The 22,567-nt window shown below is 42.4% G+C and overlaps 4 non-coding genes and 1 pseudogene across 4 annotated transcripts; all 5 read left to right on the top strand.

Annotated features, from left to right (window-relative positions):
• Nucleotides 1–291: 291 nt before the first annotated feature.
• On the top strand, nt 292–423 carry Mir1983 (microRNA 1983). The gene has a single exon (NR_035500.1). It is a non-coding gene; the product is annotated as a microRNA 1983 (primary transcript).
• n-TItat14 lies at nt 310–403 on the top strand. The gene is made up of 2 exons: nt 310–347; nt 368–403. It is a non-coding gene; the product is annotated as a tRNA-Ile (tRNA).
• A 13,960-nt stretch (nt 424–14,383) lies between the features above and the next one.
• On the top strand, nt 14,384–14,456 carry n-TFgaa1. The gene has a single exon. It is a non-coding gene; the product is annotated as a tRNA-Phe (tRNA).
• Nucleotides 14,457–15,234: 778 nt separating this feature from the next.
• On the top strand, nt 15,235–15,308 carry n-TIaat10. Its single transcript has one exon. It is a non-coding gene; the product is annotated as a tRNA-Ile (tRNA).
• Nucleotides 15,309–19,316: 4,008 nt separating this feature from the next.
• On the top strand, nt 19,317–22,108 carry Gm11278 (annotated as a pseudogene).
• The last annotated feature ends 459 nt before the right edge of the window (nt 22,109–22,567 follow it).

Genomic DNA, 22,567 nt, shown 5'->3' with positions numbered 1-22,567 from the left:
AATTCAGGGAGCAGGGAAGCGACCTTGGTAATTTCCAGACTGCGGAGGCAGGCGGGCTCTGCGTCTTGTACCTGATCTAGAGATCAGCATCTGGATCCAGCAGGTGCGCAGGAATGCTGTGAGTCTGTCCATCAGCTTTCGCCTTCCACAAAACCCATTGGGTGAATGCTGGTCCCAGTTGAACCGGGGAAAAGTCACGTGGACATTTCCAGATTCTTGAATACTCTACAAAGGAAGGATGCTTTGTGCACCAGGCGCGCTCCCGAGCATCCCTCTGTAGAGTGTGCACAGCCTTTACAGAGAAAGCATGCTCCAGTGGCGCAATCGGTTAGCGCGCGGTACTTATACAGCAGTATATGTGCGGGTGATGCCGAGGTTGTGAGTTCGAGCCTCACCTGGAGCATGTTTTCTTCCCTTTCCGCCTCAAACACGCTAGGAAATGCATTTTTCCTTCCAAGAAAACAAGAAATGGTAATATTTTCCATGGTGCGAACACATAAAGTCCTTCGATAAAGGGCATCTGATCCATATAAAATGTAGAAATAAAACCAGGATTCAAGAGGTATAGGTTAAACCTATACGCCAATTTCTAGAAAAGCACAAAGAGGCTCGTCCTTTCCCCTTACCCCACTCCATCACAGAACAGGATTCTTCAGCTTTTGACGTCTGAGTCCGTACCTGGTAACACCATCACTGGTCTTATGTTCTGCTATTTTTACAAGGCTTGTCGTGAGGCCTAAATCTACAATTGTGCTTAGTCCAGCCTTACCACCTGTTTTAGAAAAGCCTGCCTTGATAACAACCCCTGTAGTGGAGAGGTTGAGGCAGGAAGATTGCCGGGAGCTGACGGCCAGTCTGGGATACAATTCGGAGTTCAAGGCCAGCCTGGGATACAGAGTGAGATAAACTTAATCATCCCAGTTCCATCCCTTGTCAGCTTGGGTCGTATAAACATCTCCATAAAACATACTTTATCGGGTAATAAAGAAAATAACAAGATCACAATCCACCTAACATAAATGAATTAGTCTACAAACAAATTAAAATGTGCTAGCCCTTGGAGATGCAATTCTGGGGCAGACAGCTATGCTCAGTTATTCAGAATAAGACTGCTTCTGCCTCAGATCAAGTTTCCTGATGCTTCTGAGCAGGATCAAGATGTTAACCTTAACAAACTGTCCTCAGCCTAGGGCGTCCCGATACCAGAGTAGGAAATTCTATTCTTAAATGAGTGGGCTCAGAGTCTCAAAAGTGTGAGTCCCTGGTGACATATGCCTGCATGGTCACCAAAAGAAACAAACCATACAGGTGCCCCACCCTATGGGACCCACAGCCAAGGCACCTTAATACTGAAACACTGTGTAGAAACTTGCTCTGCTGTCTTGCCACATGTCTGATTAATTCTTCATATACCTTCTTATGTCTTTGAGGAATTCCCTCAGAGATTGAGCATCACCATCTGGTCAACCCTTCTTTCCCAGAAAAGGAAGTAAAGTACTTATATGGAGTTTATTGTTCACCTGATATCATGCAACTTAAATTTTACGGAGTAAAGTGAACAATACTTTAAGAGTGATAGGAAGTTATTATTAACTTATAAGAGAGGAAAGGAACAATATTTAATATGTGCTTATACACACAAAAGTATTCATAGCAAAACAAAGGAGAAATGTTTATGAAAAGGATAGTCTTTCATTTGTTTTTTGTTTGTTTTGAGACAGGGCCTCTTTATATAGTCCAGGTTGTCCTAGAACTCACTATGTGTCTAGGCTATGCTTGAATTCACAGAGACTTGCCTGCCTCTGCTTCTGAGTGCTGGGATTCAGGTGTGCATCACCTCTTGCTCCTCTCTTGCTCTTGCTTTCCTGCCCCTACTCTGTCCTCTCTCATCCTTTCCCCCCTTCTCTCTCCACGTGCTCATGGCTGGCCTCTATTCCTCTCTCCCTCTCTCTTTCTCTCTCTTTCTCTCATCTCTCTGCCTTGCTCTGCCTCTACTCCTCTTAACTCCCCTCTCCCCATGCTCTGAATAAACTCTACTTTATACTAAAAAAAGGAGGAGGAGGAGAAGGAGGAGGAGAAGGAGAAGGAGGAGGAGGAGGAGGAGGAGGAGGAGGAGGAGGAGGAGGAGGAGGAGGAGAAGGAGAAGGAGAAGGAGAAGGAGAAGGAGAAGGAGAAGGAGAAGGAGAAGGAGAAGGAGAAGGAGAAGGAGAAGGAGAAGGAGAAGAAGAAGAAGAAGAAGAAGAAGAAGAAGAAGAAGAAGAAGAAGAAGAAGAAGAAGAAGAAGAAGAAGAAGAAGAAGAAGAAGAAGAAGAAGAAGAAGAGGCATACACTATCATACCTGGCTGTCTTGTTTTGTTTTTTGAAACAAGGTTTTCTGTAGAACAGCCCTGGCTGTCCTGGAACTCTATAGACCAGACTGGCCTCAAACTCACAGAGATCCACCTAACTCTGCCTTCAGAGTGCGGGGATTAAAGGGACTATCATGACCCCTTAGCTTTTTAAATATTCTTAAATTATCTTTTGTATGTATGGCTGTTTTGTCTACATGTATGTCTGTGTATCACACTCTTGCCTGGTACCCCTGCAGGATAGAGGAGGGTGTCAGATCACCTAGAACTGGAGTTACAGGTGGTTGTAAGCCTCCATACGTGTTGAATTGAAATAAAGTTTTATGGAAGAATATAAGCAATCGTCAGCAATCCTGCCAATTGGAGTCTTCTTTTCAGTAGCTCATCATGGATGTGATCGTAACTGCTATTTTATAATGTCTTCCTCCAGTACTTTCTGTGTAAAAATTTTTTTCCTAATACTGGATCTTTACCTTCATTTTCCTGATGGGTCTGGGCATCAACTCTAATCACAAGGCACAGGACTTCTCAGAACTAGCCAAAGGATCTCTTATGTTCTATACACACCTTCCTTACCCTTTAGTGGATTAATACTCCACATTCCTCTTGGTTGTCAGGGTAAACTAGTCTTGTCAAACCAACTGCCTTCTTGGTCTGTTGGCATGAGAAAGCCAAAATGACTGGGTGGGCTTATCGTCCAGGGCATATCTTCCAGGGCAGTAGCCTCATTATTACATCTTTCAAGGGAAACATTCCTCCCTAGGCGCTAAGATTCCAAGCCAGAGGAACATGCAGTTGTGGGAACAGGAATCAAAGAACAGTAAGTGGGTCTTTATGAGTCACAGTGAGTGGTGCCACTTTTATTTTTTATCTGTTCATTCTGGACTGGTTGTGGGCAAGACAGTACTATATACCAGATGTTGACTCAGAACACACATAACCATCGAGAAAGTCTTGTCCCAGCCCTTCAAGGGAGGAATTGACTCTTAGCTGGTGTCACCCTGTCAAACCAGCTGCTTTAGGAGGATGGAGTGGGGAGGGGAATGGATAAGGCCAGAGAATTGATAAGTGTGGGCCAATTGTCAAACTATTTTAGTGGCAAAACAAGTCTCTAACCAGAAGCATGATGTCTAGAAGATGAAGGCAGTGAACAGGTGATCTCTAAGTCCACACATACTGGTGTTGGCAGAAGCACTGCAGAGAGTTGAAGGTAACTTTGTATCCACATTTAGTTTATTTCAGCAAGGACAAAAGCCTTACCTTCCCAGGGCTGAAGTAGATACAAACAATCAAACTTGCCTTTGGGTAGCTGACTCATGACCTCTAGGGAAGAATGTCAGCATTGGTTCTACTGTGGAGAGACAGGACACTTAGATATAGAAATTGTGTGGAAGTCAGTATTGCCGAATCTATGGAAAACCTTTATCTGGCTGGAAATAGTGGTTCATGCCCCTAATCTCTAGGCTGAGACAGGCAGATCTCTGTGAATTTGAGGCCTGCTTGGTCTACATAGTGAGTTCCAGGCCAGCCAGGGCTACATAGTGAGAGATTCTGTCTCAAACAACATCAAACTTTGTATCTGTGTTACCATAGCCATTTTATTCATGATCCCATGGATAATGACATGGGTGACAGAGGAAAGTTGCCTGGTGGTGCTCAGAGGATAGGTCATGCTATCGACAGAGGGACAAAAAAGGGCTTGTTCACACAGATAAACATTGGAGAAGCCAGAAAGTTAAACACACAGCTTACCCTTTCAATGAAATGAGGTGCTTAGCTGCTCTTCTTGGAATGCCGGGAATGATGGAGTTTTACAGTCTGGTGATCCTTTGCTGTCTGATGAGAAAGGCTCTGTCCACATCTCCCAGGATTTACTCATTCCAAACCATATCCTTTCCTCCTAAAGCCTGAGCATTACCTTTAGGCTATAAATCCCATCCTTATGAGTGACGTCACCTGTGCTCTACAAGAGCCCCAGTGACGTCATTGTTATCTTAGGGCCAGGCTAATCCTGATTCGAATGAGGCATTCTTTTTACCTCAGTCATTTAAAACTAGATCCTTACTCATCTAAAGCATTGTTTCTAAGTCAACAAGAAATGATCTTATGGATGAAGCCACGTGTTTAAGAACTTCAGTGTAAACATGTTTTAAACTTTGTGCTAAGTTAATTGCTACCGGAATACTTTTCCCCAAAATTGTGCTGTGCTTAAATATAGCTAAAGTGAAATAATCTGGATCAGATCTAGAAGTCCTGGTCCAGCAGCAGTTACAATAAAATCAGGTTGAACCATTTTTCCTGCCTGCTGTACAGCCAGGAAATCACCACACCTATCCACTGAATTACTAACAGCTTCTACTGGATTTACCCTTTAGTGATTATTCAACATGAAACACAAATACTTGGTTCCCCCCCCCCCCCAATATCATGGTTTCCTAGTCATGTTCCAAGTCTTTGGTTTCCTAGCGAAACCATTAGCCACACCTTAGGAACAGGGTACATAATTATGCATCTGGCCATTTCTCTTGCCAAGTAAAGTGCTTTTTTTTTTTTTTTAGCTGTCTTCAGACACTCCAGAAGAGGGCATCAGATTTCATTAAGGATGGTTGGGAGCCAACATGCTAGGATTTGAACTCAGGACCTTTGGAAGAGCAGTCAGTGCTCTTAACAGCTGAGCAATTTCTCCAGCCTCCAAATGAGATTTCTTATAACACTAAGTTGCAGAATGTCCCAGATAGAGAGTACAGTGCTGCAGCTACCCATTTTCTGTTGTTGTCTGCATATGATGTACAGACATGTATAAACGGAGACCCAAGACTTCTCTTCCTTCATCAGCTGATTGTAGAGAGCTGCCAGGGAGGCACAAGGGCAGGTAGTGAGAATGAAGGTCACCACATGAGCGATCCTGTGGGTGCTTTGCTTTTTTCTTTTTTTTTTTTTTTTTAATTTTTTTTAATTAGGTATTTTCCTCATTTACATTTTCAATGCTATCCCAAAGGTCCCCCATACCCACCCCCCCCCCCAATCCCCTATCCACCCACTCCCCCTTTTTGGCCCTGGCGTTCCCCTGTACTGGGGCATCTAAAGTTGGCAAGTCCAATGGGCCTCTCTTTGCAGTGATGGCCGACTAGGCCATCTTTTGATGCATATGCAGCTAGAGACAAAAGCTCCGGGGTACTGGTTAGTTCATATTGTTGTTCCACCTATAGGGTTGCAGTTCCCTTTAGCTCCTCTAATATCTCTAGCTCCTGCTTTGGGGGCCGTGTGACCCATCCAATAGCTGACTGTGATCATCCACTTCTGTATTTGCTACGCCCCGGCATAGTCTCACAAGAGAGAGCTATATCTGGGTCCTTTCAGCAAAATTTTGCTAGTGTGTGCAATGGTGTCAGCGTTTGGAAGCTGATTATGGGATGGATCCCTGCATATGGCAATCACTAGATGGTCCATCTTTTTGTCACAGCTCCAAATTTTGTCTCTGTAACTCCTTCCATGGGTGTTTTGTTCCCATTTCTAGGAAGGGGTAAAGTGTCCACACTTTGGTCTTCCTTCTTCTTGAATTTCATGCGTTTAGCAAGTTGTATCTTATATCTTGGGTATCCTAAGTTTCTGGGCTAATATCCACTTATCAGTGAGTACATATTGTGCGAGTTCCTTTGTGGTTGGGTTACCTCACTCAGGATGATGCCCTCCAGGTCCATCCATTTGCCTAGGAATTTCATAAATTCATTTTTTTAATAGCTGAGTAGTATTCCATTGTGTAAATATACCACATTTTCTGTATCCATTCCTCTGTTGAGGGGCATCTGGGTTCTTTCCAGCTTCTGGCTATTATAAATAAGGCTGCTATGAACATAGTGGAGCATGTGTCCTTCTTACCAGTTGGGACATATATGCCCAGGAGAGGTATTGCGGGATCCTCCGGTAGTACTATGTCCAATTTTCTGAGGAACCGCCAGACTGATTTCCAGAGTGGTTGTACAAGCTTGCAATCCCACCAACAATGGAGGAGTGTTCCCTTTTCTCCACATCCTCGCCAGCATCTGCTGTCACCTGAGTTTTTGATCTTAGCCATTCTGACTGGAGTGAAGTGGAATCTCAGGGTTGTTTTGATTTGCATTTCCCTGATGATTAAGGATGTTGAACATTTTTTCAGGTACTTCTCTGCCATTCGGTATTCCTCAGGTGAGAATTCTTTGTTCAGCTCTGAGCCCCATTTTTTAATGGGGTTATTTGATTTTCTGGAGTCCACCTTCTTTAGTTCTTTATATATATTGGATATTAGTCCCCTGTCCGATTTGTAGAATTGTGATAGTTAAATCTTGGTTGTCAACTTGACAGAATGTAGAATCACTTTGGAGACAAATCTCTGTACATGTAGTCATGTAATTCCTCCAGGAGACCCAAGCAGCTAGTAGCTGGGGACCAAACATTTGAATGCTTGAATACCATACCGTAATGGTTCTGTTGCAGTCCCTTCTTTTCTGGGCACCATTGCAATGAGCAGTTTTCTAAATCACTAGATTGTGGCTAGAGTGGCACACCTAAGTAAGGAATGTGCCATGTGCTGCTTCCCAAATGCAAAAGGGCTTCCTTTTTGGATCTATGAGGGTTAGGTGCAGTAATTTACTCACATCTCTAGGTTTTCCCAACATGTATTACACCATTGGATTCCCAATAGGATTCCATAGGTAAAAGGTTGCTAAGTTTTGGTTGGATGTATTTCCCCACCTCTGGAACACAATAGCTTTGCAGAAGGAAGATTTCACACTCACGGGCTATGTCCATATACCATCACAATGGATGGATAGATCAGTTACTTTTCTCCTTGCTCTTATCAAATACCTCACAGGAAGCAGCTTAATGGAAGAAGAGTTTGTTTTTGGCATATAGTTCAGAGCAAACAGTTCACTGTGTTGGGGAGATGTAGTGGATGGGACCAGCTCCCGCTCCTGACCCTGGCAGCAAAGTGCTTGCTCACACCTTGTTGTGCCAGGAAGCAGAGATGGGTGCTGTCATCTGGTCTCTCCCATTCCCCTTTTTAGTCTGTCGGAAACCATAGCCCCATGATACAATGCTGTGACTAAGCCAGCTCAATCAATCAACAGGTTCTACAGGGCAGGAGTGAGGACCCCAGCACTCAGGAGGCAGAGGCAGGAGGATTTCTGAGTTTGAGGCCAGCCTGGTCTACAAAGTGAGCTCCAGGACAGCCAGGGCTATACAGAGAAACCCTGTCTCGAAAAAACAAAAACAAAAACAAATAAAACAAAAAAAAAAAAAAAAAAAAAAAGAAAGAAAGAAAAAGAAAAAAGACAATTAGACAACACTGTAGCGTAATCCCAGCTAGTTCTGAGGCTGAAGTGGGTTTATTTTTTCCCCCAATCTGCTTTTATACCATTTTAATTATGTGTACGTAATAAGGTTCAGTTTTATGTTAAGGAACAAGCAAGACAATAAACAAAGTCCTGTGAGCACTGTTTCTAAGGCCTTATCAGGATGGTCAAGATATCTGAGCCTACTTCCCAGTCCTAGCTGGAAGTCAAACTCTTGCCTGAAGCCTACTTCCTTGTTCTAGCCCCAAATCAGATTCCTGATTGAGCTTACTTCCTTCTCCTGGCCCATTATCAGATTCCTGCCCGAAGCCTACTTCCTTGTTCTGGCCCAATGTCAAATTCCTGCCAAGCAGCCCCCGAAGCTCCCCACAGTGCTGCTCACACGAGGGGTGTCTTCTCCTCTCAGTTAATCTTCTCTACAAAAATTATCACAGATCCAGTGCTGTGCTTCACTGGTGCTTCAGGCGTTTCTCAATCTAGCTGAGATAGAACTATCATGTCATTTTTTTTTTAATTTTCTTTGATTAGAACAACTCTGCAAATATCAGTTCTTTTGAATTGAATGCAGAGCCAAGCATACTGCTGTCCCGTACACGTATCTCACAGAAATTCCCACAGGTTCAGAAGATATTACACTTGAAAGACTCCGAGAGGAGCCCCTTGCTCAAGCCTCGGGACAATAGTGGACATCCAAGAACTCATGAGAGACCAAGCTTGATGCAAACTACATGAGGCTTTATTCAGGGAAAGCCAGAGCTCTGGAGACGACTCATATCCCACGCAGGAGTAGAGGAGTCGATTTCGAGGGGAAAGGGGTCTCAGTTTTTATAGGCCCTCAGGGGGGAAAGGGAAAGAGGGGAGTAGGGGATTTCCAGATCTAAACAAAGTCTATTCTCAAGAAATGGGTATGGGAGGGGTACAAGGAAAGAGTCTGGTGCAGGTGTAGCTAGCAACTCAGGATTGGCCAGACTGTGGTTGCTGGGGAGATTTTCTAAGTCTTCCCCAGCAACCAATATCACAAACACTTGGCAATGAGCTTCATCAGTGGGCACTCACATGGGTTCAAGGAACGGTCAAAACATTGGCAGATACAAGGGTTCAAGGAGTGGCTAGAGAATTGTGCATCCCTATTTTTCTAAATCAGTGTAGCTAGTTCTGCTAGCAATGAAATCTATTTTGCCAATTTCAGGGCTTCTGTGACCTTTTACATTTTGTCAGGATCTTTCACACTCAAATCCAGCCTCCTTCTTGAGCTCTTTATCTTAATATAGTCATCACACAAATACCAGTGAGTACTCACTCCCTCATGCGTTTTCTAGATGGGAAGGAACGTAAGAAGCCTTTGCACTCTAGAACCTAAATCCTATAAGGAAGACAGGAAACATAAACAATGAAAACCCTGTGCATAGTGGCTCTTGCCTGTAATTCCAGCACTTAGAAGACCTAGGCAGAAAAATCCAGTTTCAGGGCAGCCTTGGAGCTATCAGGAACCTATGTTAAAAGTATATAGTGTACACACACACACACATACACACACACATACACACACACACACACACACACACACACACAGAGAGTTAGAATAAATAGGTGCCATGTAGGTACAAATAGATGTATATTTAGATGAGTCCTTAAATAAGGCAATTTCTGTAGGGAAAAAAATAGAAATACATTAATAAGGCATAGAATATATATGAAGTGCTACTTTTTTTTCTCTCTTTTCTTCTGAGATGGGATCTCTATGTAGACCTTGCTGAACTTTAGACTAAGCTGACCTCGAACTCACAGAGATCTATTGGTCTTGAGTGCTAGAATTAAAGGTGTGTGTCACCACATCCAGCCCTGAGGTGCTACTTTGTGTAAAGCTGTTACAGAAGTCTTCTCTAAACAATCAGAATTTAAGCAGAAATATCATTTAAAAACAAAAGAGGGAAATTCCTGCATATGGTCAGGATGTGGGTATGGCCCCCAAAGCAGGGCAAAGCAGAAAGAAATTAGTTGTTAATGAGGAATTTTCAACTGAAGACTTGGCTTTAAAAAAAAAAATTGTTTCCAATGGAGGAGCTAGAGAAAGTACCCAAGGAGCTAAAGGGGTCTGCAACCCTATAGGTGGAACAACAATATGAACTAACCAGTACCCCCAGAGCTTGTGTCTCTAGCTGCATATGTATCAGAAGATGGCCTAGTCGGCCATCATTGGGAAGAGAGGCCCCTTGGTCTTGCAAACTTTATATGCCTCAGTATGGGGGAACACCAGGGCCAAGAAGTGGGAGTGGGTGGGTAGGGGAGTCGGGGGGTGGGGGGAGGGTCTGGGGGACTTTTGGGATAGCATTTGAAATGTAAATGAAGAAAATACCTAATTAAAAAAATAAATTATAAAAAAATTGTTTATTTAGTTTATTTATGTGAGTACACTGTAGCTGTCTTCAGACACACCTTCAGAGGGCATCAGATTCCATTGCAGATGGTTGTAAGCTACCATGTGTTTGCCGGGAATTAGACCTCTGGAAGAGCAATCAGTGCTCTTAAACCACCGAGCCATGTCTCCAGCTCAAAGGCTTTTTTAAAAAAAAAGTACTTTAAAGTTAAGGTAATAGTAAAGGGTGGCACATGGTTGTAACCTGAGCATTCAGCAGGCCTAGGCAGAGGATCATCAGTTCATGACTGTCAATTAACATGTCCAACTGTGACCCACAAGTACCATGCCTTTCAGGAGGGGTCAGAGTGAAAAGGAGAAAAAAAGAAAGAAAGAAAGAAAGAAAGAAAGAAATAAGAAGAGGACACTACTACTAAAATATGGACAAGATTTTTATTGTAGATTTAAGGGAGAAAGCAGGCAGAGAGGAGAGTTCCATCTGAACATAGCCACAGACTAAACCAGACCATGAGAGGAGAAAGAGGGAGAGAGAGTACGAGGGGAACACCCCCCAAACCCTACCACCACCACCACCACCACCACCACAAGAGGCAGCCAAGGGACCAGTGTAGTCAAAATGCCTGACTTATTTAGGTATGAGGCTGGGGGAACTGAAGAGAAGGCCAACCACTAGGAGGGAGAGGTTTAGGGTAGGGGACAGGGTAAGGAATGCTGAGGGTACTGAATAAGATTTGTCCCAGGTTTCTTTGAGACATAATATAGGGAAGATTGGGGAAAGGAGTTGGGAAAGTGGGTTAATGGGAATAAAGTATAATAATATATAGTTTATATGCTAACTTTAAAAATCATCTGAAAAAAGTTAGTTGGGAATAGTGGCTCTTGCCTATATGTCAGTACTTTAGTGGCCGAGGCAGGAAGATTAAGGTAGCTCAAGGCCAGTTTGGGTCACAGAGAGAGAGATTTTGTTTCATAAGACTAAGAAAGTTGAACACCATGAAGCATGTCTATACTAGCAGCATCAGATAAGGAGGAGGAGGAGAAGGAAGAGAAGGAAGAGAAAAAAGAGGAGGAAAAAGAAGAGGAGAAAGAGGAAGAGGAGGAGGAGGCAAGTCACAAGTTGAAGGTTATTCTGATGTACATGGTAGGTTCAGCTATCACAACATCCCTGGTCAAATAGCTAAAATCAAATTCTGACAATGGTCAAGTGCTATCTGAGCTGGACATAATATGAGTTTTCATAGAATGTTTAGAAGCATTTCATAATATTAAATATAGATACGTATCTTACAAACCAGCAATTTCTTCTGTCTGTCTGCCTGTTGATCTGACAAACGAGTGTCTAAGTTCACCCAAAATCACGTGCAAGATCGATTAGGTCGTGATTTTTATAATAGCTTGGGCTGGAGACAACCCAGCACTAAAATGACTAACTATATTGTAGAAGATCTGGAAAGTAGACATTGATGGGAAAGAAGACTTTTCTTCTTGTTGTTGCTCATTTTTATCACAGGCCTGAACTACTACACCTAGCTTAGTCTGTTTTTACAGTCATATGCATAGACAAAGCCCATGATCCTAGCATGAGGTGAGGAAGGAGAACTGGGACTTCAGAGTCTTTATCTTCCATGTACTGGTGTTCAAGGCTAGGCCCAGGTGACTTCAGACCCTGTCACAAACAAACAAACAAACAAACACCCACAATGAACGATGACACTTATGCAACCAACAAAAATAAATACATAACAAATAATACAAATTTCAGAGATCATATTGAAAACAGCCAGACACATACACACAAAATACAGATTCTGTTTGCTTTAAAATGTATAAAGTTATTAAATTAAAACCAGAGATGATGAAAAGACTCAGGATGTGGCTGCTTTGTGGAATTCGAGGGAATTGGAAGTTGGACAGGGATTTAAATCTGTAAAATTCATTAAGTGGCACACACATTCAGTGTTTTTACTTTGTACTACTGTTAGTAGAATAGAAAAGTTGAATGGGAAAGAGATCTTTGGGTGCTCAATTAGATGGCCCCAAATGATGTCGTAAGAGCTAGGAAGATTCACAGAGCTGCAGGAAGCTTTGACTCACCAACCATGCGGAATGATTGCTTCCCCATGTACAGATCTTTCCATTTTTCCTTCTCCCTCCTTTCTATTACACTTTTGACACTGGGTGGGTTACTCCATTTTATAGCTTTTAAACTTACCTTTTTTTATTTTTTAAAAACTTAATTTTGTTGACACGGTGTTTTAAATTAATTTTTAAAATTTATTCTATTTTTAATTAAAATAAAATTGGATGGCCAATTAGGGACCTCACCCTTTGGGAAGACTAATCCTACCTCTCTCATCAGCTGTTCATTGTTCAGGTCTTGTTTACAGTTCACGGATGTAGCTTCTCTTTCACAATCTAGATTGCAGCAGACTTCTCGGTCCTCTGACTCTTACCATCTTTCTGCTCCCTCTCCACAATGTCCTGTGCCTTTGGTGTAGGGGTTGTGGGTTACAGATGCATCCGTTGTTGTTGGGCACCCCACCGCCAGTTGTTCTCTGCTCTGTGCCCTGTTGTGGCTTTCTGTAATGGTTTCTGTCTGCTGCAAAAACAAAGAAGCTTCTTTGATGAGGGGTGAGAGCCACACTTACCCATGGGCATAAAGATACATACTTAGAATGCACTTAGGAATTATACTGGGTTAGGAAAGAGACAATAGAAGGTTGTCCTCTAAGCTCAATGACCTTACCAGTGTAGGTAATTGGCTAGGTTACAGCCATAGGCTAAATTTTCCCTCCAGTTGAGGGAGTCTTAAGTCAGGCTGTTGGTTACTGCCAAAATACAGGCATCACAGCTGGGTAGGACCATTGACTGCTTCCCTCTTTTGGCAGCTTACATAGCATCCTCTAGTACTGTGGAGCGAGTTCTCATGGAGGAGATCAGATACAATCTGAATCCTGAAGTACATGCTGTCTTCTGCAATAGGGGCTGCTTTTCAACCTCTGGGAGCAACCACCAGCAACAACAATAGCCTGTATAGTTTGGAGAGTCACACACACACACACACACACACACACACACACACACACACACACACACATTTTAGGTAAATATAAAATAATACGATCCCTATGTTTTTTCAAACAATCTTAGTATTACTTATCCCTTCTCTCCCATTTCCTTCTGAACCGACCTCTGCCTCCTTTCTCAACTAACACCCCCTTCTCTGCACCCACTTTTCTAATTTCCCCCTTCACATTATCTGTCTCCTGGGAATCCTTCTAATTGCTTTGACAATAAAGCCGACACAATTTTTGTAATGGAACATCTACAAAAGGAACTACAGACTGTAGGAAACTTTTGCTTCAAAGAAAGAAGACAGAGGGACAGTGTGAGAGAACCCATGAGAATGGAGAGACACAGAGACAGGTTTGATCCAGAAATGTTTGGGGCTAGACTGGAGGTGGTGGGATATAGACATTTCCCCACTCACCTCGCCAGGGTCAAGCCAGGCAAGGGCAGTTATGGACTGGCAGAGATTCCAGCAGGGCAGTAGTACGGGACCTGGCACTTGATATTACCCCGTATGTATGTGGTCAAATATTTCAGACACTGAGATATAAAATGCTTTGTTTGTCATCTCAGAGTGTACCTTACTAAAGGGAAATCGAGATATCTTGAGCTCCCTGTCATGTGACCTAGGAGGGGAAAAACAAACAAACAAACAAACAAACAAAACTCCAAAAGAAACACTAGCCCAAGGGTTAAATCTTTCTTTATCCGGGTTCAGTGTGACAAAAGGAAGGAGATAACATTTGTTTAGAGAAGTTGTTCAAAGTGGGTCACATTTGGAACCATGTCTGTTTTTTTAAACTTTAAAAATTTTTTGTGGTTTAGCCCAAGCTAACTGCTTTTCATTATCTCTTGTAGTCTGCTTGCTTTCTCTTGCTTGCCCAGCAACAAACGTTGTGTAAAAGACTGTTTACTGCAGACAGCGGGCATTTCTTTCCAGAGTAGAAGTGCCTCCCGGGCTACTGTCAGCTAATAAATCGAGACTTTCCCATTCTCTCTCATTGGGTTTGGGCACAGTGTCCAGGCCATTACAACTGTAATTCTGGTTCCCTGTACTGATTGTTTTATGTTTCTCTGTCTGAGGGATAGAAAAAGAGCTGTGCCGTTAATAAGCAGTCTTCCTGACTCCAGCTTTGGGCTCTTTCCTGTGTCTGTGTGTCCGTCCGTCCATCTGTCTGTCTCTTCTTTTTGTCCCAGATCCTCCTCCTGGGGACTGTCTAGAACACTGAGACAGCTAATCAAACTGTTGTTACCGAGCCGAAATAGCTCAGTTGGGAGAGCGTTAGACTGAAGATCTAAAGGTCCCTGGTTCAATCCCGGGTTTCGGCAAAGGTTCATTTTGTTTCTCATTCATTGTTCCTTTTCCTTTGTTAAAGTCCCTGTTGCATAATTTCACTGTTATCATAGAAAAAGACTTTCGATTTTTAAAAAATCATTCTCCTTTTGAAAAAATTGGATATTTTCTTTATTTACATCTCAAATGTTATCCCCTTTCCCAGTCCCCCCACCCTGACCCCGAAAATCCTTTTGGGTATACGAAGCTAAGTTGCTCCTCAGTTTCCAGTAGTCCCAAGAATGAAAATAAGAAAAAAAAAAAGTAATACAGTGCATTTATTCGTTTGAAAGTAGATTTAGTAAATGCATGTATAAGATTCAGGGAAGGGAGTAGGGTTCAGGGGTAGTCTCATATGCTAGGCTCTGGGTTCTGTTCCTAGGACCATCTTGGTTTCCCGGGTCTCTTCGTACCAAGAAGTAAAGCCACAGCTTTTGCTATGGGGTAGCCCAAACCTATATGCTAATGTGTGCGAAAGTTAGAGGCTCCGTTCCTCAATACCGCAAGTCTCTGAGGATTTACTTTGAACCAACTTGAAAGAAATATGAGTTATCTCGTGGCAATAAGTAACGAGTTATTGAGAAGTTTGCAATTTGCTAGCTGGTAATTGGCATACTTCTAAAAGTGAAACATAGGGTCATGAGAGCTTTTTCAGGAAAAGTTCGTCAACGGTTAAAAATTTTGTCTAAATATTTCGGATTCTCTTGTTTAAAACGAGGAATAAAGCTTAAGTAAAAACCTCTCCCTTATATTTTACTCCGAGCTTGTACATCTGGCCGGTTAGCTCAGTTGGTTAGAGCGTGGTGCTAATAACGCCAAGGTCGCGGGTTCGATCCCCGTACGGGCCAGTGGTAGATTCTTTTCTCTAAATCCCTAATCCAAAGTTTAAAATTCCTCGAAGGAAGTCACTACATTAAAAAGATGAGTGAGCTCCGTAAATTTCAGCACGCAAGAGGCAGAGTCAGGCAGATCTCCGATTTCCGAGGTTACAAGGGTTTCCCGTAGGGAGAAGAGACCACCTCCAAAACTTAAAACTCTTCCCAGTAGAAAAAAGTATTGATGAAGACAGATAGAAAAGGGTTCTTCATAGCTTATTAGTTTGTTAAGACCGAGCCTTGAGACTAGCTATCCTCTTTGCTTGCCTCTGCCTCCCAAATGCCGTGTTTTGGCCAGAAACCGGTTGTTCCTTTAGGGTGTTTATTTAGCTTAATTTATATTATTTTTAAGTTAGTATACAAAGCAATGTTTCCTTGTGACATTTCCATACATATATCATTATACTTTGATATTATCTCCCACTTGCCCGGCCAGGTTTACTTCCTTGTCGGATCTCTTCTTCTCTCAAAGTCCTCCTTTTCAGGTGCCACATTTTAATTTTTTAATTTTTTTATTTTTTGTTACTCTCTTGTCCCACCCTCCTGTGCCACACAAGCACCTTAGACTTCTTCCTCCCGGTTCTCCATCTTCTTTCTGCTTTCACGCCCTTCTTTGGTTTTAAAGCATTTCTGGTTTCAAAGCATTTCTTCTGACTCTTTAAACTACGGAATAGCTAAAAAGTAGAAAGCAAAGCTTCCAGAAGATGGGTGCTTAACTGCTTCGGAAGTAGCTTTCAGACTCAGAAAATAACTTTACAATGTACAAATGCTTAGGCGATTGAGTACTACAAACTGTCCTTTTATGAACTTGAATAATAGCATTCAGAAAAGAAACAAGCTAACGGAACCAGCTAGAAGGTCAGCCTGGTATCTCCTGATTCATTGCCAAAAACACCATTCATCGTCCAACTGACGTGCACCCCAAGTTCCGTTAAGGGTCGTTCCAGGACCCTTACTGCTGTACTGTAACACTAGAAGAAATTATTTATTATATTTAGGCAGTAACATAACTCAGAGCCATACCAGGGTTGGGTGTGTGTGAGAGAACACAATATGTAATTAGCAACAGAAACACTAATTAAGACTCAAATAGCCAGGCGTGGTGGTGCATGCCTTTATTCCTAGCACTTGGGAGGCAGAGGCAGGTGAATTTCTGAGTTCGAGGCCAGCCTGGTCTACAAAGTAAGTTCTAGGACAGCTAGAGCTACATAGGCTGTATTGAAAGAAACAAACAAAAAGACTCATATAGGTTCTGCATATGACAGGAAATATGCCATATTTTTTATTTCTCTCTTTTTAGACCTCTTTCGCCCTGGTATATAAAGACCACTTTTATCTCTGAGATATTAGTTATGCTATAGGGAGAAGGTCAATTTGTTCAGATTTGTGTTTGTATCTCTTTTCTGTGCCTAGTTTTGAGCTTTCTGTTTGGTTCAGCAATATTGTGTGCTTTCATTGCATTTCCATGGGAGCTAATGAGGCACACCATTTACCATTGACCAACTTTATTGTTGAAAATGTAGTTATTGTAAAAATGATGTGTCTTTCCATACATTTCAGAAGATATTGATGATAGTCTTTTCCTCGTGTTCAAACAGGTAAACAGTGTAATTACTCACCATGGGTAAATTTATTATAAAGTATTACTATAACCTAAAGGCATTAAATGCAAAACAGAGTCCAGCTCCCTGGTGTTCCCTGGATGATTTCAGGTTGTAAAGCATTTGTCAGGGTAGGATCAACTACTTTTCAGAAATCAAATAGGAAAATGTCCCTGGAAGCAGAATTTGAACCTGAACCTGCATGGGAAACCTCACTAGACTCAAAGTTCAATGCCTTACCTACTCAGTCATGGCAACCTAAAAGAATTATTCTTTTAAAAATTAACATGTATCATTTGCTAGAGAGGAAACTGATCTCCATTTAACAGACAGGCTTCAGAGAACACTCTCTTCTAGAGCAGCTATCCAATTCCATGGACCTTGTACCACAGCAGAACACCTCCACGTTCCTCTAAAGGCAGCAGGTAGACGATCCCTAAATGTACAATCTGTGTGTCTTAGTTCAGGTTCCATTGCTGTGAAGAGACATACAAGACATAAATTAAAATTGGGGCTGGCTTACAGGTTCAGAGGTTCATTCACTCCATTATTCAGGCAGGCATGGTGCTGGGGAAGCTGACAGTTCTACATCCTGATCTGAAGGCTGCCAGGAGAAGACTGGCTTCCAGGCAGTTAGGAGGAGGGTCTCAATGCCCACCCCTACAGTGACACACTTCCTCCAATAAGGCCACACCTCTCAATGGTGCTACTCCTTATGGGTCAGCATTCAAACCACTACCCTGTGTTCTTTTTTGTTTGTTTGTTTGGTTTTAGTCTGTAAGGTATTTAAGTGGTTACAAAATAGACATGGCTCATTTTACAATAGAATGGTGTGCTTAGTTTGTCTGGAGTTTTAGAATACATACTGAGTACTATCTATTGTGCTGTGGAAATGGCTTACAGTCTGTATCCAACTAACCTCACAATGAGCAATTGTGGATGGAAAGTCCAAAAAATCTAGTAGTTCCTCAGTTCCAAGAGGCTAGCTGCTTGATCTGGTCTTCTGTATAAGCTGGAATCCTGCAGAAGTAGGTTCCAACGGATGTGCTAGCTAGTAAATGCAAGCAGGCAAAGATTGTGAGTCTTCCTTCTTGCAAAGGCCTCATGTAAGCCTCCAGCAAAAGATGTTACCTAGATTAAGGTGCATTGTCCCAGGCTGGCCTTGAACTCAGAGACCTGCTTGTCTCAGTCTCCTGAGATTGAAGGCATGTACCTAAGGGGCCTAAGGTTTTCAAGGCCAGTATGCCTCAAGGTCTCTGGGTCAATATCCAGGTCAGAAGCCTGTGCCTTCCACCTTTAAGATCTGGAACACAAGTGTGTTCTCCATAACTGGACAGTAAGCCATTCCAAATGTAGTCAAGTTGACAACAAGGAATAGCCATCACAGTGTTTATCACAGCGACAGAAACCTAACTATGGAAAGACCCTAAAAGGGAATAGATCACTCACCTGCCTCAGTCCCTTGAGTGACCCTCCCATTGGCTATCACTCTAAAGACCAGTGTTTCCTGAAAATCTAATTCTCCAAAGTGGTGCTACTACCTTAGACAGATTGCTGGCTGGTCTTGTTAAGATTACCCCCGTTTGGTCCTACTTGAAGGTAGCCAAGTATTGCTGTGAGTCTAGCCTGCCTTGTTCCCAGACTGCAATAGCTCAACAGAGCCATCTGTCCCCAAATGGATCTCACCTGACAGATCACCCCTGACAAATAAGCAGGGTCAAAGCACTGATAAGAGTCAAAGGTCATCTCTAGAGGTGTCCGGGAGCTGGAAATGGGCAGCTGATCTTGTTGATTGGTCATCAGGTCACAAGATGCAGGGTCTAACTGACATTAGAAACATTAAGAAGATGAGAGAGTACCAATGAGGGACTGGAGGTCAGATGTGACAACAAAGAGAGCCCAAGTGGTGTGAGATGGCAACAATGCTGATGGCAATGGCTAGAAATTATGAGGCAGTACCATGAAGATCTTAAGGGCTTGGAAAGAGGAAAGCACAAACTATACCAGGATTTTAAATCTAGGGGGACTGAAGACACAAAATAGAGCTAAGATCATAAAAGGGGCCAAGGGAGCTAGAGTGGTCCAAACATGCCCAGAGAAGCCACGTAGGAGTTGCTTTAGCTAAGAAATATGCACTAAATCATCCTTTATGTCCACAAATATTTTGGTCATTGTTTGGTTTGAGAATTTTTGCTCTACTCTCTCAAAATCTTGGCTATTAAAAGCATGCTTTGTTGAAGAAACTATGTGGGCCTCCGCCTTTGGGGTTGAGGATTCCAAGATGACCATTGATCAATTTTTTTTCTCTATAATTTTGAAAATATCAATCTACTGCTCTCTCAGATCCTAGCTTTCTGTCTGGTGAGAAATTGGATGAAGTATGTATGGTGAAAAAGATGACAAGGTCGCAGCCCCAGAGATGGTATTCACTTACACTGCAGTGCCCTGGAAAAAGAGCATTTTGTCAGAGTTTCCCAGTGTCAGTGGGAAGCTAACATTTTATTTTTATCTATCTGAATCCAATAAAAAGATCCAATTTTCTTGAGTGTGGATGAGATAGCTTCTGTAAACCAATAATTGTTACAGAATGTTAGGGTCCGAGTGAAAAGTGAGCAATGCAAATCATGAACTAGTATATGAATGTTAACATGTGCCAGTTAGTTTTTGTCAAATTGACACACGCTAGAGTAATTTGGGGAAGAAAAAGGAACTGAATTGAGTGTAGGGAAGCTTACAGGGCATTTTGATTGATTGATGGCTTTGGGTATGAGGTCATGGCTGCATACGTGTATGTGATTGCATAATACTATAAACTATAAAACACACTAATATACTGTGTATAACCCACTGAAGGATAACAGTCTGCAATCCTTTCTTATAATTCATAGGATGCCACCTATCATTATTAAAGTCGAAAGGGTCTTTATTGGGGTTTGGACATTTAATAGCCGGGAAAAAACCATACTCTTGAACACTGGTTTCTAGCATGTGACCCTGTTTTCTGAGCTTATAGAAAATATGAATTATATAGCCTAGCAGAAAGAAGCAGGTCATAGGGGATATTGGGACTGCTAACTGGGTGAAACCATCTTCCTAAAGTCTCTACTGACCCGTTGGACCCTGACATGGCATTTCTCCACTTTGATGACTTTGACTCGCACTTTTTTGGTTTTGTTTTCTGCATTTGCTGGCTTGATTTATGTGTTCCATGTTCTTTCTTATCTTCCATTTTACTTTTTATTAATTCTTAAGTTATGTTTTCTATGTTAGAATATTTTATTGCTTTCATTTTATATGTATGACTATTTTGCCTCCATGTATGTCTGAGTACCACATCCGAGGTGCCTTCTGTGGAGGTCAGAAGAGGGAGTCAGATTTTCTGGATCAGGTAGTTGTGGGCCTCTTATCCCATACCTAGAATTAAAATAATAACACATTCACATAGCAAAACTGAGTTGATTAAGAAAACAAACTCTCACTACAACTGCCTGTAGTTCCACCTCCAAGGGAATCTGATTTCCTCTTCTGACCTGAAAGACCATATTAATAAAATTATATAGAAAGATTTATATCATTATTTTAAAAGTTGTACAGCACCTGTGAATGTGCTCTATGGGTGCCTTTAGAAGCCAGAGGTGGAATATCTCCTGGAGCTGGAGTTAGGGTAGTTGTGGGCCACCTGCCTAGGTCCTGAGAACCAAATTCAGGTCCTCTGCAGGAGTAGCCAAACTTCTGGATTCGAGAGTCAGTTTGTCATCCTGGATAGCATGGATTTTGGAGTGTCTCTTGTCTTCTCTTGAAGCTGGCATTCTTGGTGCCTCTACTCACAGTGCATGCTGATGTCAGAGGGAGAATGGTTGTCCTTTCCAATGAGTAGCTCTTAGTGTTTAGGATCCCTTTTTTTTTGTTGTTGTTGTTGTTCTTTTCAGTTGCTGTTGCTCCCTGCCAACCCAATCTATGTCATATTTTGTGTCTACTGCCTTGGAAGGAACTTTGTTCTTCCATTCCCAAGCATTCAAAGTATCTGGCTAGATTGTCTGACATATTTCAAACTGTTTTTTCCTTATCTTTTTGATGTAGGAATTTGAGACTATTCACATACCCTGGGGCCTGATATTAAATGTCTTTTTTTTTTAATTTCCTATTCCAAGTTAGGGTCTAGCTGTATAAAGGAGGGCCTGATCATGGAGCAGGACCTGGAGAGCTGTGATTCTATTGAAAACTTTATCACTGACTATAAGATGATGATGACCCTGGGTGAAGAAAGCTTTTCAGTAGTCAAAATGGCCTACGATATAGCAACATTAACCTGTGTGGCTATAAAACATCTGAGAAAAGTAAAAAAGTATTACCCCACCTATCACCAGGGAAATCAGCATTATGAAGTCCCTTACCCATCCTAATATTATCAAGCTGTTTCAAGTGGTCCAGACAAGAGAGACCAACTACCTGGTGATGGAGCATGCCTCAGAGGGAGACCTACTAGACCGAATTCTGGAATGTGGGTTTTTAGAGGAGAGCAAGGCTTGAAGAATGTTTGGCCAGATACTATAAGCAGTGTAGTATTGCCAATGACATTGTCCACAGAGACATAAAGGCCAGTAACATTTTGATTGACTACTGGTGGAATGCTAAGCTGTGTGATTTTGGCCTGGCTGCTAAAGTTTTTCCTGGCCAGAAGCTGGTGGATTTCTGTGGCCTGCTGCCCTACTGTGCGCCAGAATTCTTTCAAGCTGAGGAATATGAAGGCTGCCCAGTCACCATTTGGAGTTTAGGAGTCCTCCTCTTTGTCACTGAGTGCTTGCCTTTCCTAGGCAGGTCATTTGCCAAGCTGAGGAGGCAAATCACCGCAGCAAATTTCAGCATTCCTCCTCATGTTTCCACCGTTATTTTCAATGTTATAGTTGAAATTCTGATGATCAATCACAGCAGGAGACCCACCATCCACCAATCATGTTGCACCCCATGATCAGCAACAGCCAGGTAGTTTCACCACCTACATGGACTTTCCCAGGTTCACGAAGCTCTAGCATTGTCAAGACCATGAGAGTCATGGGTTATAAGCCTGAGGATATCATTGAGTCTCTGATAGACCAAAAATTCAATGAGGTCATGTCAACCTATCTGATTCTACAATACCAGACACCCAGGCAAAATTGCTCCCACCACTAAGTGAAAGCCATTAAATGCATGCAGTCAGGCCTGGAAGATCTTCACTCCTTCCCTGGTTTCCTACGGATATATGAACCTTGTCTCTCCATCTTCACCTTGCCCTCACATTCATCTAAACTCCAGGAGAAGAAGGATAGGAAGACTCCCAGGCAGGGTGTCAGAAAGCATGCTAGGTGCTGCCAGGCAAACAGGACCAACCCTCTCCAGCTCTCCCACCTGGATTGTCCTATGGTTGATGACCTCATGGGCAGCAGGTTGGAAATCAGTAAGACATTTTCACAGTCCAAGATTGTGTTATCTTGTAGCCTGACTACACATGTCCAGTCACTTTGACTTCAATATACCTCTTCCTCTAGGGCAGACAGGAATGTGTCATCCTGCAGTGTCCACCATGATTTCTGGGGACCCCTCTGGGAATATCTTGAAGAAAGAGACTCTCATGGAGGAAAATCCCTTCAT

This window comes from Mus musculus, chromosome 13 (genome assembly GCF_000001635.26).
Source record: "Mus musculus strain C57BL/6J chromosome 13, GRCm38.p6 C57BL/6J".
Taxonomy (NCBI): Eukaryota; Metazoa; Chordata; class Mammalia; order Rodentia; family Muridae; genus Mus; species Mus musculus.
The sequence above is the reverse complement of the archived record's forward strand: the minus strand, read 5'-3'. Positions and strand labels throughout refer to the sequence as shown.